General features: G+C 43.8%; 1 long non-coding RNA gene across 1 annotated transcript; it reads right to left on the bottom strand.

Moving 5' to 3' along the window:
- Nucleotides 1-13,867: 13,867 nt before the first annotated feature.
- LOC125545882 (uncharacterized) lies at nt 13,868-18,278 on the bottom strand. Its single transcript, XR_015599893.1, has 4 exons — nt 16,948-18,278; nt 15,506-16,644; nt 14,912-15,154; nt 13,868-14,258 (listed from the first exon to the last, which is right to left on the bottom strand). It is a non-coding gene; the product is annotated as an uncharacterized LOC125545882 (long non-coding RNA).
- Between the last annotated feature and the right edge of the window lie 616 nt (nt 18,279-18,894).

The following is an 18,894-nucleotide window of genomic DNA, read 5'->3' on the forward strand; positions in this document are numbered from 1 at the left end:
CAAATTACTACATGCAGTACGTATAACAGACCATTTCATGCCGATCGACCATGGTACTTGTCAGGCGGGTCACGAATGGCACCCCAACAAAGTCATCACGTGGCGGAATTATGTCCCATAGGTTGCACACCTCCTCCTCGCTCAGCCTCATTCTTTGAGCTATGGTGGCTTCATGAAGTGGGTTCTCATCATCTTCATTGAGTGGGTCCTCATTATCTTCATCATCTTCGTCATCTTCATCATCTTCCACCAGGTTGATATAAATGACAACCAGCTTGGGTCTTTCTGCTCTGAAGGAGAATCTGATCAACTCACCACCAGTAAGACGCATGCGAGCGAGGAAATGGGCCCATCCATCTCCTCCAATCTGCAACATATTGCGTCATTTCTCGACCTCCATAGTGTACGGCCCCCCAGGAGCCTCAAATGTCACAGTGTCTCCTGTTAGCTTGTTGAATTTCAACCTCACATTGCATGGGACGATCTGTGTAAGAAAAGCAAAATGACACAATACAGTAATGCCAACATGAAAAATAAAATAGTTGTTACATTTCATTTAATTTCTTACCGCCGCATGACGAAAACTCGGATGGAAGTAGATGCCGAACAACTTGCCAGTTGCAAGGCTGCTGGGGCACCTTGACTTGCACATTCGACATAGTGGTGCTGGTGGTGGCGCCATTGTCCTAAAGCAATATGAGCAAAGGATTAACGATTCACTTCACAGGAAAGAAAAACAGTAGCATGTGATATTTGGCCCCTATTGCCTAAGATAATGGGATCCCTAAGATAATTGTTTAAACAAACAAGTGGCAAATTTAACTAAATTGGCACCTACATTTTGCCAAAAATAACTTATTACAAAAAATCAACTAAATCAACTAGCCTACTAAATAAACTAAATCGAGCATACTAAATCAACTAAATCAACTAGCATACTAAATCCACTAGCATACTAAATCAACTAAATCAAAATGTTCTAAATCAACTAGCCTACTAAATCAACTAAATCAACTAGCCTACTAAATAAACTAAATCAAAATGTTCTAAATCAACTAAATCAACTAGCCTACTAAATCAACTGAATCATATCAACTAAATCAAAATGTTGCATATGAAAGCCTACTAAATCAAAATGTAGCAGGGAGGAGGGACAAGGAGGGGCGACTCGAGGAGGGAGAAGATAGTAGGATGGAGGAGGAAGGCGGAGCGAGGAGCGGCCGGCCGGCGGGCGGCGAGTGGAGGGAGGACGGATCGAGGATGAAGGCGGAGCGAGGAGGGGCCGGCCAGCGGCGAGTGGAGGGAGGACGGAGGAGGAGGCCGGTACCAAGTCCAGCGAGGAGGATGAGGTGACAGCGGCGCAGATCGGGGGAGGGGCGACGGGGGAGGACCGGCGGCGCGGGAGGAGGAGACCGAGTGAGTGTGTGTGAGTGTGATCTGGATCAGGTAGGTGAGTGGGCCGGGGGAGATGGAATGGCATAGCAGTAGCGCGCTACAGAAAAATGCGCTACTGCTAAACGACCTATCAGTAGCGCCTTTCGCCGAGAACGCGCTACTGCTATGTGTCAGTACGTAAAAATAGACATAGACATAAAAAAATACATTGATCATCAATTATCTTTTTGTCTACAATCTGATTTGTCAATAGGAATCCTCGCCGGTTGGTTTAAGAACTGGCGAGGATTCCTATTGCGGCCACAGATCCTACACACAGAGTTCAATGAAGACCAAGTGCTTGTGAAAGTTGTATAAGAAACATATTTAAGGTGGTACAAACTCTCTTCACGGAGCGAGGTGGGACTAAATTTTTGTAGTTAATTTAGCAGTAGAGATTATCGCGTGAATGCGCTACTGCTACGGTCCGTAGCAGTAGCGCTCTTTGGTGTAACGCGCTGCTGCTATAATTGGCCTCGCGGCGGCGGCGTGGGAATTTTAGCAGTAGCGCTTCTTGGGGTGTGCGTGCTACTGATAAACTTGTTTCAGCAGCGAGTTTCTAGCGCACGCGCTACTGCTACTTAACAGCAGCGCCTGATTTTAAAGCACGCTGCTGGTAAGATTCTGTGTATAGGCTTTTCCCTAGTAGTGACATGAGTCAAGTGCAAGACAATCCAAGCATAACGTGCATAGGGTGTAGTGAAAATAGTGTGGCACTCAACACAATAGAAAGAGCAATTGTTCAACATGTGTGAGGCAACCAAGTCAAGCATGTAGCAATCAATGGGACATGGCATATGTGAATTGATGATATTATTGCAGCCAAACATGTGATAGGAACAATTAATCCAAGAATTGGATGCAACCCACAAGGCATATATATCATGATGCATGGAACGGTGAAAATGACAACTCGAAGCAAGATCTCTAACATGTGTGCAATAAAGTGGTCCAAGATGAACAATAAGTCTCATGGTGCAAGCAACACAAGTAGTATGATCCATAATATCCATGATCATGGTTTGGGGGTTCTCAAAAGAGAAGGATATCACCTTGGAAGCATGTCCTTGCGCGTTCTTCACAATGCCGAAACACAAAGAAGTGTGATGTAGAAGCGTCGTGGTAGAAGGTGGTTCGCTCTCAAGAGCTCGAATGGTCAATTCATGTGAATTGGAAGTCGAGAAGAAGTCCAAGTATCCTACACATGCACACAACAAAACAAAGAACGTATGCGCATGGTAGATAAACACATCATCCATCATGATGGTTCTCTTCTCTTGCACATAACCATTAGAAGCACAAGTGCATGAATAGTATGATGCAACAATGGCAATATTCATGTCACTAAGTATATGGTGCAAAGAGGTAAGACAAGCATGCTTCAAAAGAAATACGTCAAAATCACTACATATATGTGAGAATGCTATAGGAGCAAACTCATTATCAAGACTAAAGGCATAGTTGCACTCAATACATGGCAAATCATGTAGCATGAGAGAGGCAACATATAGAGATATATGACAAGAAGCAATAACAATCATGTGCAAAGCATGTAGATGGTTGTCATCAACTGCATGAAATGAGCAAGTATGAATCATCGGTGATGCAACAAGGCAAGCAATCATAGTAATCAAGTCGTGCAAGCTAGTAGTGCGAAGATGCAACATACTAGGGGAAATCATGGCAATCATGTCATGTGAGCAAATAAGAGGCATAGACAATGCATATGACATGTTGCAAGCACGAACACAATGCAAGATAATAGTGTCATCATAGGCATGGGTCACAAAGCAAACATCGCAATAACAAGTGATATCTCCACCAAGCTTGCAAATACACATACAAGTACTAGAATCAATCATCATGTGTAATGCAAAGCATGGGTCACAAATGCATGTCAAAGGCATAGGAATGAGCATATCATGCAAAGTGAACATGGCAAGATGGGCATATAATATGTAATGGACAATAACCCATAGCCAAGGGAGGGCCATGTAGAAGAAATGTGCGAAGACTTCGCGTGAAGAGAGCGGTGGGAAAGGCAATCCATGGGATCCCAAGTCATCATTGCTCTCTAGAGCTCGTTTTGTCAATGCATGGGATTGTGAGGTTGACAAGTATTCATGGGTACCTACACAAAAGAGACACACACCAAAGAAATTGTGCGCGTGGTAAATGTACACATCATCCATCATGATGTGTATGTGCATGTGTGAGTTAGCACAAGATAAGCATCGCTCAAAGAAATTTAATGCATGGTATAAGAACATGTCATCCAAAGAATAATTATTGTGTATGACACGATGGGGATGCAAATTTAGCATACAAGTATATGGCACATCAATAGCATTTTCATTCATGGGGAGCATATTGTGCACATAATTATTGGGATCATGCAACGAATGTGATGAATCAAAATCTCCTAAAATGTATGAGGAAACTATGGGGGTATCCTCATGAGCAATATTGGAAACATCATATGGAGAAAATGGACAACATCCAAAACAATGCATATCCGAAGCTAAGTGGTCATGGCATGGCATATGAGATAAATGATTCAAAGGAAGCATATCAATATCATCACAAGAAAAACAAATGCCAATAAGCATGGGCTTGTCATCTATGCCGTAAGTGCAAATTGGGTTTATTTTAATGGCATATGCATAGTCACTACGATGAGATTGCAAATATGACATACGATTGATCTCATTCATAGCATAGGACAAGTCAAGCGGATTGTCAAACATGATGTGACCTAAAGAATTGTCACAAGAAATCCTATGTAACATGGCATCACAACTAAGAGACTCCACATGGTAATCATCAAACTCATCATAAATGGGCAAATCATTACATGGGGAAGTCGCACTAGCATGAGGCATGGTAATAGGTTGATCAACATCATGCAAGCAATCAATGTCTAGAATGTCCACTAGTGGGACTCGAGCATCACACTACTAGGGAAAACCTTATACATAGAATCTTAGCAGCAGCGCGGTCTAAAAACAGACGCTACTGCTAATTAGCAGCAACGAGCTATAGAAAAGAGCGCTGCTAATGACTGAGTAGCAGTAGCGCTCTAGGTGCAAAGAGCTCTACTACTATAATTGCCACGGTGTTGCCTCCAGGAAAGATATAGTAGTAGCGCCCTTCCCGTGGACGCGCTACTGCTAAAGAACTTAGTAGCAGCGGTTTTGCTCAAAACTCGCTGCTACTAAGTATGACCGCAACTAGTTAAGTTTAGTCTCATACTGCTAAGCGAACAAGGTGTTTACCACCTTAAATATGTTGCTTCTCAACCTATCTCGAGCACTTGGTCTTCATTGAACTATATGTGTATTAATTGTGGTTGCAATATGAATCCTTGCCTGTACCTATACAGGTACAGTGAGGATTCATGTTGACTATTTAGATTATACACAAAAAGATCAATGATGACCAATGTATATTTTTGATGTTTTCACTAAACAAAAGAAATAACTGCTTCCATTAGCAATAGCGGTTTTCCCCAAAACGCGCTGTAGATAAGTTAGCTATAGCGCGTCTTCTGTACATGCCCTACTGCTAGTTCGAGTTAACCACCCCCCGCATCAAAATTTCGCTAAGTCCTCCTTCCCCTCCCCCCACCGGCATGTTCCCCTACTCCCTGTCGCCGTCGCTCGAGCCTGAGCACGCCTGCGCCCTCACCTCCGCCGCCGCCCGCCCGCCCTCAACCTCACCGCCGCCGCTCTCGACCACACTGTCGCCGCCCTCGACCTCACCGCCGCCACCCTCGACCGAGCCCGCCGCCCAGGACCGCCGCCCTCCCGATCCCGAGCCCGCCCTCGCCGCCCCTCCGTCGCCGAGCACCTCCCCGCCACCGTCTCTCCCTCTATAAGCCCCCCACCCCTTCCCAACCCCCTCTCTCTTTGCTTAGTTAGTAGATGATTTTAGTAGTAGTAGATGTTAATTTAGGGTTCATAGATAATGATTTTTAGAAGTAGTGGATATTAATTACTAGTAGTGATGGTAAACTAGTTGTATAATTAGGAGTAGTACATGTTAATTAGTAGTAGATGTAGTAGTTAGATGTTAACTAGTAGTAGTAGATGTGCTAGTTTCTTTCTATTTATAGTAAGTTTATATTTAGTAGGAACTAGTTGAATTAATAGAACTAGTTTAGTTTTAGTTGAACTAGTTAAGTTTTAGTTGAACTAGTATAGTAAGTAAATTAATAACTAGTTGAACTACTTCATTTTTAGAAAGAACTAGTTTTTTTCTTTTTATACTAAGTTTATATTTAGTAAGAACTAGTTGAATTAATAGAACTAGTTGAATTAATAGAACTAGTTGAACATGCCATATTTGGTGTTATTTTTTAGTTTAAGCAATTATTTCATGTTTTGGTTACACCTTCGAGTGGCCTATGTTTTGCCGGAGTGTTGATTAATTTCCGTTCCGGCAAATTTCAGGCGCTCGATATGTCCTTTTTTAGCAAAGGTCATGCCGGATTTTTCCGTGAATTCTGGCATAACTTGTGCTAGAATATGTACAAGTTTAATCTTTGAATTATGAACGTAGGAAATGTCGTACTCGGACGACGACAGTCTCCCAGGGGAGTGCAGTTGGTGCCACGATGATCGAGGTATGTGCGACAGGTTCATTCAGCTGGATGAAGATCGGCACTTCAGCATTAAGCTCGAGGAGACCTTTGATGTTGAAACGGTACGCAACAACGACAAGTGTTTTTTCGTAATTAAGCATGACTTCAACTATTTCAACGTCTAATTTTCATCTTTTACAATTCGACTAGCTTATCCCATGCCATGCAAGACGCTATGTCTTGGAGAGGATGGGTTTTGAAGACCATGAAAATTTTCAAACAAAGAAAATACACCTAAGGACCCATCATGATATCGATTTTGAAGTAAATCTGTAAAATTCTCATAGCGTAACCCACTTTGGTTGCCAAAATTCGGAAGCACTTTGCAAAATGTATGGTTTTTATGAGGGTATGATTGTCAGCATGGATCTTGGTGATCCTGACATCGAGCAAGACAATATGGACATTTGGGTCCTTGTTGATACGCTTCCGATTCTACCGCAATGTGAGTTTCTCAAAAATAGTTATTAACTAATTTATATTGTTTATTTCAAAATAGTTGACAGCTTATTTCCATTGACAGCTTATTTTGAATCTTCAAAGAATGTGCAGAAGATGGTAGACAAAACCCACTACACTAATGGCTCCGAATTAACTTATAAGGAGAAAAATCATCTGATTTCTTATTGTACTTTTTTTGAGAATTACAATACCTATTATCGAACTCCTCCAAATTATGGTGAATATGTGCCACTAGTGCACGTGTTGAACCACGATAACTTCTATGGAGATACCCTGGTAAGATATTTTACTATTACGACATCCGTGCATCTTTTGCATACTTCTAAAACTAGTACATCATTGCTAACTACGAATTTATTACTATGTTTTTCAATAGAAAATCCTGATGGATTGTGTGCCTCATCTGATGTATTACAATGGTCGCCTTGAAGTTCTGAACCTACAGCCAGGTCATCCTACGGATCTCACTTGTGCATATCGAATTTCTGAAACCGGTGAACACATGCTAATCAAAGAGTGGAAAAAATGTTTGGACATTCGTAAGGAGGTTCTTGGAAGCAACATTAAGCGAAAGGCAAGAATTGGAGACATGATAATCTGCATTCTCCATAATGGAGAGCGAGGGGCTATCTTGTTTTTTGCTATTTTACCTTAGAGAATATAGTAGGTCCTAAGAGAATGTAGTAGGTCCTATGAGGTACAATATGTTTATTATGTGATACAATGTGTTAGAGTTGAAGATGTGAGGAGTACTTGTGATTACGACTAGTGACCAATGATATGATGATGATGATAAGTTGTTAATGTTATGATGATGATGATGATGATGATATTTATTATATCATTGGGTGAAAGAACCGCGGATTAGTTTCAAGTGGATGTCCGTCCACTTGAAACTAGTCCACACGGTTCTTTCACCCCGTGATGTAATAACTCATTATGATGTAAAAACAATTTGTAAATTCCTGTTGTATGAAAATTTGTGTAAAGGTGTACGAATACAACATGAAATAAAAAAGAAATAAAATACGAAATAATAGTAGCGGCGCGGGTAGAGAGAAGCGCTACTACTAATTACCAGCAGCGCTCCTCCTGGAACTCGCTGCTACTAAGTCGATTTAGCCGTAGCGTGGGTGGAGGCACGCTACTGCTATTCGTTAGCTGTAGCGCCTTATCAGTAGAGCACCACCCCGCGCTACTGATAGGTCTAAAACCCGCGCTGCTGCTAGCCTTTTCCCTAGTAGTGTCACCTTCACCTATGTTACCATTCTCATTCCACTCATGTGGTGTAGGTGAGGTGGCAAAGACCAAATGGTGGTCATCTTCATCTTGATGGAACCATGTGGGGGGTGCATCATATTCCACCATGGCCATCGTCTTGTCCAAAGGAAGGACGTAGTCGTCACGAATCGGCGCGTCATCATATATGGGACCTAGCACCAAATGAGAAGACACAATAGAGGTAGAGGTTAAGTCGTTAGAAATCGAAGTGGCCTCACTCTCTCTATGTGGTGGTTCACTCACTCCCTCAAGGTAGGTGCACTCAAAGTCACATATGGTGGAGTCACTCATCTCACTCAAGTGGTGGGGGTTGTGGCTCTCCTCACATGGGAATTGGGGCAACACATCATATATGTGGATAGTGGTGAAGTCACTCTCACTCTCAATATGGTGGCTAAAGTCACTCAAGTCATCATACGTCGCTGTGGTCGGGGTGAAATACTCAACCATCTCATCGCTGTCACCATGGATGAAGGCCGAAGATGGCACATCATCCCTCTCCTCCATGACCGAAGGGAAAATCCCATGCTCGTCTCCAAAGCTTGGTCCTTGAGGGTCTCCATAGTCGTACTCGTCGCCGCACCATCTTGAAAAGAGTCGAAGTAGACTCGGCATCATCAATGCCACAAAGAGGGATGGCGATGAAGTCAAACTTGGGAGCATCGTCTTGGAGCTCGTCGGGCTTGGACATCGTGGTGGTACTAGCCTCATGCTCGTCGCCGTGGAGCTTGGTCGTCGCGAAGCGTGCTTGGGGTGGAGAAACCTTGGCCTTCATGAGTTCTTGTTCCGCCTTGAGAGCACCAATGTAGTTGTCGTCGAGGGACTTGTAGTTCTTGAGGAAGATAGTCTTGGAGATGTCGTTGTTCAATCCCATCATGAAGTGGAACTTCATCGAAATGGGGTTGTCCACGCCGGCTCATCGCAAGGCAATCTTCATCTCCTTGAAGTACTTGTCGATGGACTTGGATCGTTGGATGGTGTTCTCCAATTGGCGTAGAAGATGTTCCGTGTAGGTTGGAGGCACAAACTCTCACCGCATAGCTCTCTTCGTCTTGGGCCAACTCATGTCGTAGGTCTCCAAAGGTGTGTGAAGCCACCATGTTGACGCGTAGTCGTGGAAGTTTCTTGTGGCGCACTTCACTTGATCTTCGGGGGGAACTTGATGTAGCTTGAGGTAGTCGTCCATTAGGCGCTCCCATTCGAGATACTCCTCGGGTTCTTGATTCCCATAGAAAGGAATCTTGTGGTCGTTGTCAAGGTCGTAGTAGCTCGTGGAGGTCGCGGACTTGAGCTTGGGGAGCTTCTCTTGAGCGTAGTCTTGGTTGTTGGCGAAGATGCCATATGTCCATAGGCAAAGATGCCTTGAAGTCGCTTGGCGAAGATGCCAAGGGAGATGGTGAAGTCGTTGAGCGGTTGTTGGTGTTGAGCTCTTGACCTTCAAGTTCTTGTCGGTGTTGGTGTCGATGCCGATGTGATCTTGCCGGAGATGGTAGCTCGGAAGCATGTGCTCTTGAGCGTCTTCTTGAAGATGAGGAAGATAGCTTGTAGGACTTGATGAGGGCTTTGATCTCCTCCATTTGATCTTGCATCTTGGCGTCGTTGGATTTGTTCGTGGCATCGAACTTGTCATTGTTGTTGTAGACCGAAGGTGAAATGCCTTGCCTATCCATCACAAGACTCGAGTAGAGGTGAGTAGGAAATGAGATAAACAATACCAAGTTACCTTTTCCCAAGGTTGAGGATGTATCCCGTTTCACTCAATGTGAGATGAAAGAATAGTGGAATTGGTACCGGACTTGTTCACTCACACCTATCAAGTAAAGCTTATGGTGTAGCTCGGTGAGGATAGTTGCACAAAAATTTAATGCAAAATGTTAGCAAGAGTCAATAATGTTGAAAGAGATTCACAAATTCGCAAGTGAAACAAGTAGACCAATAGCAATGAATGGCACACGGAAACACACACACGGATATATATATGGGGCCGTGCAACCAAGGAATGAGCACAAAATGTGGAATCCACGGAAAACGCTCATGTTGCACAACTCAAGAGATACGCTAGCACGATTGCTCAATAGGCGGATACGACACTTGTGCACAACCTATAAGATGCAAAATGGATAAGCTTTCTATCCCAAGTATGCTATGTATGTATGGTTCCCGGTGTTTGATTCAAGATGATCGGATATGAAAATCTTATGCAATGTGGTGGATGCTATGGCTATTGCTTGCAAGCTCTTTGCTCTTTCTCTTTTTGCTTAAAAGCTTATTCTTTGTTTTTTTATATGGCCACTTTTGCACAATGCACAAACCAAGATAGCAATTGTGTATATGCGGGAACAATCTTGTGACACACGGGATGCTATGATGATACCAAGATGATATGGTATGTATGCAATGAGAGGTGTAGATCACTAATGTGCACAAGTAACGTTGCCGGCAATACTCAATGGCTAGTCTCGATAGGTAAGTGACGCAAAATGGGCTAGGGGTTATCAATGCAATTGCAAGGGGAATATACAAGGGTGTCGTCGAGGTTACCGTCCTTGGTGATGATGAGTGGCGGTGTTCTTGATGCCGACCTGTCCCTAATTAGCCGAAACACCTTAGGAAATGGAAAAACCGCGAACTCAAGATCTCAAGGACAAAAGTCAAACGGTGGTAGCGGAAAGCGGTGGTGTTGCACTAGGCAATGCGAAAGTGGAGGTTATGGTGGTGGACTATACACGGTGTCGAAGTTGAAAGCACGGTCCCTAAGTAGCTGAAATACCTTAGGAGACACAACTCACAACACAATTAAAATTGGGTTAAGTTGAGCTGGCGGAAGTATATATATGGTGGGCTAGCCTATGCGGAAGTGTTGGTGGTGGTTGATGAAGAAGCAACCTTACCTAAGTAGCCGAAACACCTTAGGAGACTCGAATCACAACTCAAACAACCACTAATGCGATATGGAACAAAATGGGTTAGGTTGCGGAAGTCAGTGGTGGTAATGCGGATGATATGGTGGAGGGCCTAGGCAAACTTGCCAAATTTTTCAGAAAATTTGATGGAGCCAAATGATGTTTGTGGTATTTTTGTGGGAAGGGGGATGTCAATAGCTTCAAAACGAGCTAAAGAACGTCAAAAACGGAGTTTGGATGAATTAGATATGGCCAAAACAAGATTTCAGCCGAGTCAGTGTCAGGGTTAGCCGGACATCCAAGAGGAGGTCCGGATGATCCGGGCTTGGTCCGGATGATCCGGGTTCGTCAAGGCCGGTTGTGTTGTCTAGGTGTCCGGACGTCCGGGAGAGGGTCCAGCTGATCCGGGAGGTGTCCGGATGATCCGGGAGAAGGTCCGGATGATCCGGGCAAGTCAAACTGCTCGGGATTTCCTCTCGGGGACGAATTTTTGGGCAGAAATGGGGTGATTTTTGGGGTAAAATTGAGGAGATTTCGTGGATGGATGGTGGGGAAACTTGGGGAGATGCTAGATCCACTCGAAACCAAGCAAATCCATGGATCAAAATCAACAAAACATCATCAAAACCAACATATCACAAAAAAAATTGGGGCTATTTTTGGTGGGGATTTTCGAATTTAGGACGAAATCAAGCAAAAGAAGGCTAGAAAACGGTGGGGGAGGATCCGAAATCATGATCAACGTGGCTCATGATACCAAGATGATGTGGAGTGGAACTCCAAGTGGCCGATCTTTCACGAAAGGAGCGAGATCCCTCGAAGAACATGAAGAACACGGGGAAGAACAGAGAGAAATCACAAGGGGAAACACTCAAGAACAAGTCCAATCACACATCCACTAGACAATCAAACACACAAGATCCACAAGGTACATGAACAACAAAGGGAAATATACAAAGTAAGGTTCATCTCCATGAGGAGGTCTTGAAGGGGGCCGCCCAAGAGGGGGTCTTGATCGATATATCCCACAGGATCTTCTCACATGGAGGTCTTGAACTCCATGGGAGTGGTGTTCTCTCTCTCTCTCTCTCTCAAGAGTAGAGTGGTACAAGGAGCAAGGCTCTCTATCAAATGAGCTATCACTTTGCTAACCCTAGAAAGGAGGTGGAGGAGGTCTATTTATAGTCTAGTGGGCGAAGGGGTAAGTGAGGGGGCGAAAGAGGTACATGGGCCTCGGCCCGAAACGACGCACGCAAGGCCCGGATGATCCGGATGGGGGTCCGGATGATCCGTCCGTCGTCCGGATGATCCGGGAGGGGGCTTGGATGATCCGGCTTCACACGAGGCTTTCGGGTGTCTTCGGCGCAGATAGCCGGACGATCCGGCTGAGCCCGAATGATCCGGACGGCGGTCCGGATGTCCGTCCTGGCTCCAGCAGCCGCTCCGTCTTCTTCTCCTTTCTTCCGTCTTCTCTTCCACGCTTCCCTCGCGGACGGTGTAGTCGTTCCTTGGCGCTTGCACTCCTCCTTGACATCCGTGAAGCTCCGACAATCATACGGAAGAAGTGTCAAGTAGTATACCATCCTCGAGAGGGTCAAGTGAACACGTGTAAAGGAGATGATTCACCTTTGTGTATGTGAAGTAGATGTCGCACGTGTCACTTGCCAAATGTACTCTTGACATGGTGATGTCCGTAGGATGCTCCGCATCACTGCTCCTCTCTTGACCTCTCGCTGACTAGGATTTTCTTCTTTTATCTTGTAGAGGTCGTCGGCCCTCCCCTTCTTGCTCCCCGACGCCCCCGTGTGATGGGCCACGGGTCGACGGTGGACGGAGGAGGAAGCACGCCGGGGAGCTGCAGCTGGTGGACCGGAACAGCTACAATCGGCCTCGCCGAGAGCTGCAACCTGCCTCGCCGGGAGCTGCAACCGACCACAGGTGGGAGCCTAATTGTGCTACTATAGGTGTTTTGATTTGATGGAACCATCGCCCAATTTTTATTTTTTGCTACCACGGTAATATGTTTTTGCTGGAAGCATCAACATTTTTTGCTACCATCGATGCTTAGGTTTTGTTGGATCCAACCCCAATTTTCAATTTTGCTACAACCATAATGTTTTTTTGCTAGAACCATCAACATTTTTTGCTATCATGGATGCTTTGGTTTTGTTGGATCCAAGCCCAATTTTCAATTTTGCTACAACCATAATATTTTTTTGCTGGAACTATCAACATTTTTTGCTACCATCGGTTTTTTGGTTTTGTTGGAACAACGCCATTTTTTGCAAGTTTGCTACCACCGGCCTCTTGGTTTGCTGGAACGAGCTTCATCTTTTGCTACCACCATATTTTTGCTGGAACAATGTCCATTTTTTCATTTTTTGCTACCAGAGTTCTCTAATTTTGCTGGAAGCAGCGTATTTTTTTGCTACCACCATTGTTTTGGATGCGAACCACGGCGTCCGCCATTGATTCTGGAGGTGGGTTGAGGGAGAGGGATTAGGGGATGGGCAGCACCGGCAAGGGACAAGCGTCGGCGATGGACGTGCGCTGTGCGATGCGGAGGGGATGCGGAGGCGCCGTCATGTCTCCCTCCTTTTTTTACTCAGTTTTCAATCGCGATGTGAGAAAGACGATGGGAAACGATGCCCATTGACAGCTGTGCGGGGTTCAATCAAAGGGCTAGGACGCGAATTTGGGCCGGTGCGCCGGCGCCTAGCGTTGGCCTTCCATTACGTAGTACGGCCCGTGTAAGCTGGCAACTGGCATGCTAATATTCTGTTTTCTGCTATATATCCACCGCTCTGTTCTTATCAGGTCATAGTGTGTAATCATGGTTATCTCTGAACGTTCTCTCACTCCAAGGTAGTCGTTGTTTTTTCATGGCTCACACTACTTCTAGTTATTTTTAGCCCCTCACTTGGGTTCTTTTTTTTTTCCATCATCGTGTTGACCATATGCCGATCGGCTGAAAGAATGATTAGAATGAATGGCTGATGATGATTGAGAAAAGACTGATGCTATTGAGCATAGCTTGTCGATTGATTGACAATACATACATGAAAGCAGATTGAAGAAAAATATACTGAAAACAGATGGTTCATACAAAGGTTCCAGTAGCTTAGCAAACATATACATACGGACACACTGATAATTGATTGTTCCACTGACAACAATAACAAATTAAAAACTGCGTGCCGCGAACGAATTATACTTCCGAGAATCACATCCTCGTCCTCCTGACTGAACTCAAGCAACTCTTAAATCTTGTTGATGATCATTATCCTTATGAACTCCTCAAATGCGCTGCACCTGAAAGTGATTAGTATAGCATTGCCAAACCTTAGGTCCTTCCCCATAGTAAACTCCTTCCATCCCTCCTTAAATTTGATTCGGTCTTACTTAGAGGTCTTGTACACAGCAGTGGTAATGCTCCCTGTTACCAAGCGTATTCCAGCCATACTGTCCCCTGAGATCTGCAGACTGGAACTTATCTCGAATGGTAATTTATGTGATGCCACGTGCAATTCATACATCTGATAAAAAGAGAAAGAGAAAAAGAAGGTGTCAGCCGGTGAGCAACAAAACTAGGACAGCTGTTAAAAGATGGAAGTAGTTATAACTAGGCGTAGCATATACAGAAAAACTAGATAGGGCTAACCATATCAGATCCAAATCAAAAACAGAACTGACAACAATACTAGGCTGCAGTTTGAGAGCTGAAAAGGAAAAAAAAAAGTGTAGTTGTGCTGTTAAGGTAGCCTTTTCGGAATCAAAAGAACAAAGAAATGTAGTAAGAGAAAAATAATGTACTGAAGCAAGAAATATTGAAAAAGTAATGTAGAAAATAATGTACTGGAGCAAGAAAAATAATGTACTGAAGCATGAACTAACATTTCTCTTTTTCTCTCAATCTGCTCTGAAACCTCGTTCAATAATCTACTGAAGCAAGAAATACTAAAAAAACAATCTTTTTCGCCTATCCACAAAAGCAGAGTAGATTCGTAAAGGATTGTCAAGAACAAAGGCATCAATCAATCAATCAATAAAAACTGAAAAGTTGTACATAAATTTCAGGTGGTTAGTGACAGAAAAACATTTTGGGTTGATGGTTGACCTTAGCCTCACATTTTTAAAACGCACACGTACACGTCATGGTGATAAGCTCTTTCATTAGTGAGATGCTTACAGATTTGCCATCAGAATATAGAGGGGTTTTGGTTTTTTTGGCTGCTATAGCCACTGAAAGTGACACCGCTTGAGCCCCGCCGGCAATAGGCAGTTCCTTCTTGCTGCTACAGCCACTCGAACCCTGGAAGTGACATCGCTGTCGGCAGGCTTGTTGGCGCCCCCACGCAAAATATGATTTCACAGCATGTATCTGATCATGGTGCAATTCGATGCCACTGAAACCTCATTCAATCCATGGGTTCTGAATGATGAAGAAAATAAAATGAAGACTAAAAACTGAAATGATAAAGTGAATAATAGACTGAAAACTGACTGAAAACACATAAACTGAATATAGACTGAAGAAATGACAATGAATTAAAAGAAGAACAATGAATTAAACAAAAGAAATCTAAAATAGAAAAAAAAACCTGATATCTAGGCTCTGTATCAAAAGTTTACTAACAATTCGACAGAAAGTTTACTGAATGCCAGCCGTTAAGTTGTCTCTTTTCGAATCATGCATGTTAGCTTGCAACGTCCATAAAATCCAAAGACAAGAACGCTCTGCGTCAAACAATTGCCAAGGAAAACATCTGAATGAAGAGATTACCGCTCAACTTCTACCCTCTCCCTTTCCTGTTGACAGGCTCACTGACGAGCATGCAGCATAGACTGCCAAAAAAGAAAAAGGAAAAATTGAGGGACTCAACATGGACTAATGAATAAAGAGTGATGACTGAGAGAGTTAGCTCATGTAAATTGCAGATAGAGCAATGAACATAAAAACTGAACACTAACAGAAATGGGTGACTGAATAAATAGAAATGAACAACTAGAGCCTAAGATATCTGAAAGAGACTAACTATGGTCAGACAAAAAATGAAGAGAATAACTAAAAATGGCAGATAGTAAAGACATAAATAAAAAGTTTGAGATCACAGTCCTCTTTGAAGGAAATAAGCTAGTGTTGCTGAACTCCTTGAGCAGTCCATATATGCACCAGATAGTGAGCTAGCCTGGTATTCATGCGCATCACTACACTAGTCTAACCCAATAGTCCACCCCTCACCCTCAGCTTGTTTATTTTGGCCGCACTAACAAAGATGTCCCCGACAATGCAGCAACTTCATTGTTCACGAGGAGCCAAGATTCGTTCAGATTACAAGCTATACAATTAGGGACCAGCTTGTCGGCAACAGAATAATTGGTCATGAACTGATCCCCTTGGTTTTCCGCCGTTTTGCTCAACTTGATTATGAAGCAGAAACCAAAAACCCTTATTTAAGCTGGAGGCACCCCATCGAACCTGAATTCTCAGTGACCCCGTCACTCTCTAGTTTGAAGCTCCCAACTAAGCTTATCATTCCTGTTGATTTCATTTGACGCAATTTATCTGCGCTAACTTATGACTTTCATGTCAAGCAGACTCTGGTGTTGCCCGATTCTCATTCTTGCACAAGGTGTCAATACAGAAGCAGTTATCTGCTGACTCGCTGAAGTACGACATAACATCATCTCAAATGGTACACAAGGACGACACACCTGCTTTACCATGCTTTCCGGATGATATTCACCTACATGTACACACAAGTCGTATGCTTCGCCCAAAGAGTCGAAAGTAGTACCAAGGACCGGCGCGATCACGTTCTCAGTTGGGTTCTCTCTGCAACACCTGACAGCCTTCTCGATCATGGGCTGATTCAACTTGGGCGCGGTGTTCTGCTCGGTGCGGCAGCACCAATCCTAAGCCTGCAAACATAGGCATGCATTGCATAAATTTTCTGAATGCACAGAGCAATCAGCCTGCAAACACAGGCACATATTGCATAATTTTTCAGAATACAGAGAGCAATCAGCCTGCAAAAACAGGCACATAGCATGAATTTTCTGAATGCAGAGAGCAATCAGCCTGCAAGCACAGTATAGCATGCTTTTTTCTGAATGCAGAGACCAATCGGCACTTGCTTTAACTGTAGGATTTCTTCAGTCATGACTAGTTTTACGTCCTAAATCCCTGAATCTATGATGTGATGCAAGTTGCCTTTCACTAACCTCTTGTTACAACCCAGCGCTTGGGGATTCATCTTCCCCGTTGATAGCTCGGACGTCGGAGGCGAGCTCTCCATTCTTTCGGCCGCCGCCTCCTTCGCCGAGAAGATTTGTGCTTCGCCGCTGTCCACCCTCCAATGCTGCGTCACCTCGCCCTCCACCTGCTGCGCCACCTCCAAAACCGCCACCGCAGGGCCATTCACAGCCACAGGGCCCGCCACCAAACTCTCCCCTGCCTCCTCAAGCAGAGCGGATCTGAAACTTGAAAAAAATCAACCATCTGCATCAGCAAAGCGATAGGCCTAAAAATGGGGATGGCATTGCCGGGAAATCAAAGATCCACGTACCTCGCCGCCGGCGCTCCTTACCTCTATCCCGCGGTGCTCTGCAACCGGTAAAGGAAAACGAACTTCCTGATCCATGTATCAGACGTGACCGCCGATTCTGGTACGCAGCTCACCTCGCCGAAGGCCGACTGCCGTCCAAACTGTCGTTAGACCCGTCAACTCTGCCCCGTCGCAATGGCCCACCACCCACCACAAACGGGTACGTATTTCCCAACAGTACTCAATTTCTGGCGCACCCCAACCGCGCGTATAGAATAATAGCCCAGATCCAGAGGCGCTAACGGACGTCGTCGATATCGAGCGCACTTGAGCTCGCGACCAAAAACTCCGTGTCGGTACACCAATATAGGCAATATGTGCACGTGTTCAATTGAGTATTTGTTGGTCACCGCTTCTTTAGGTCAATGCATCTCCATCTCTATTTTACAGTCCGTGAAGAAGCCCGATACAGATTTGAGAGGCAATACTGACTTCTCTCTTTTTTTCCTTTGTTATCATACACTAGTATATTACGTTTGATCAATTGTTGCGCTGAAAATAGTGATGATACAGATGATAATTTGGAAATCCTCCTGTTAGAAGTCCAGTTTACAAACAACGTCAGGAAGGTTGGCACCTGTCCTAGGAACAAATTTGTTTCTACTCGCTCAACAGCCAAGTGAGCTAAAACAGTGAAAAGATCAACTAACACTGTAACCAACATTGCAGCACATCCTTCCCTAAAAAAAACATTCAGCACATCCTACAAGCATGTGCAATTGACTTGGGAACTAGAATCGCTGTACACCAACACAGAGTGCAGCAGCAGGTTCAAACATTTTGTATACAACAATCGAAAGATAGCATGCATCTCCGGTATCATAACATATAACTCAATCTAATGAACCAGCAAGACACCATGAACCAGAGCAATTTACTTACTCATGTCAGCAAGACAACAACTTCAGACAGGTAAGGCAATTATTGTGGCCATTCCAATAAGGCAATGCAACTGCACACATTGATCACACGTAGAAGTAGAAACATAAATAAATAGACAGGAGACCAATAGCTACTCCCCCATCCCATAATATAAGAGCTTTTATATTATGGGACGGAGGGAGTAAAAGCTAAAATGATCAAGCAATAGGAAATTCATTTACAACACAATGTAGACAGATGGGCTTCGGAAGTTTAACTTCGACCAGTTATCATGAGAACAACCTAAATGCCATTTTCACAATTTTCAGTTGTCTAGCACATAGAACAGTCATAAATAGAACTACAGATGATATAGTAGGTGCCATGTGAAGTTCACAAGCAGAACCAAAAACTAATTAAGAACATCAGTGCGACTGCTTACTCAAACCTTTAGTGAAATATCTTAGGAGTGCCTGAAAATCACTTCCAACAAGGCTAAGTTAGGAATTAAACATTATAATAGGATTATCAAGTGACAAAACGGTTGGTTGTTGTAACAAAAAAGAATACCAGTCATTTCAATATTTTATTAAGATAATACCAACATGCTCTACAATTGTGATAGCTATCTTACAGTATTCAAAACCACCTCAGAATATTAAAAACCATCCTTCTACTTCAGGTGGAATCCATCGTCCTCTTA

The sequence above is a fragment of the Triticum urartu genome, chromosome 3A (genome assembly GCF_056163025.1).
Source record: "Triticum urartu cultivar PI428250 chromosome 3A, HENAU_Tu73, whole genome shotgun sequence".
Lineage (NCBI taxonomy): Eukaryota > Viridiplantae > Streptophyta > Magnoliopsida > Poales > Poaceae > Triticum > Triticum urartu.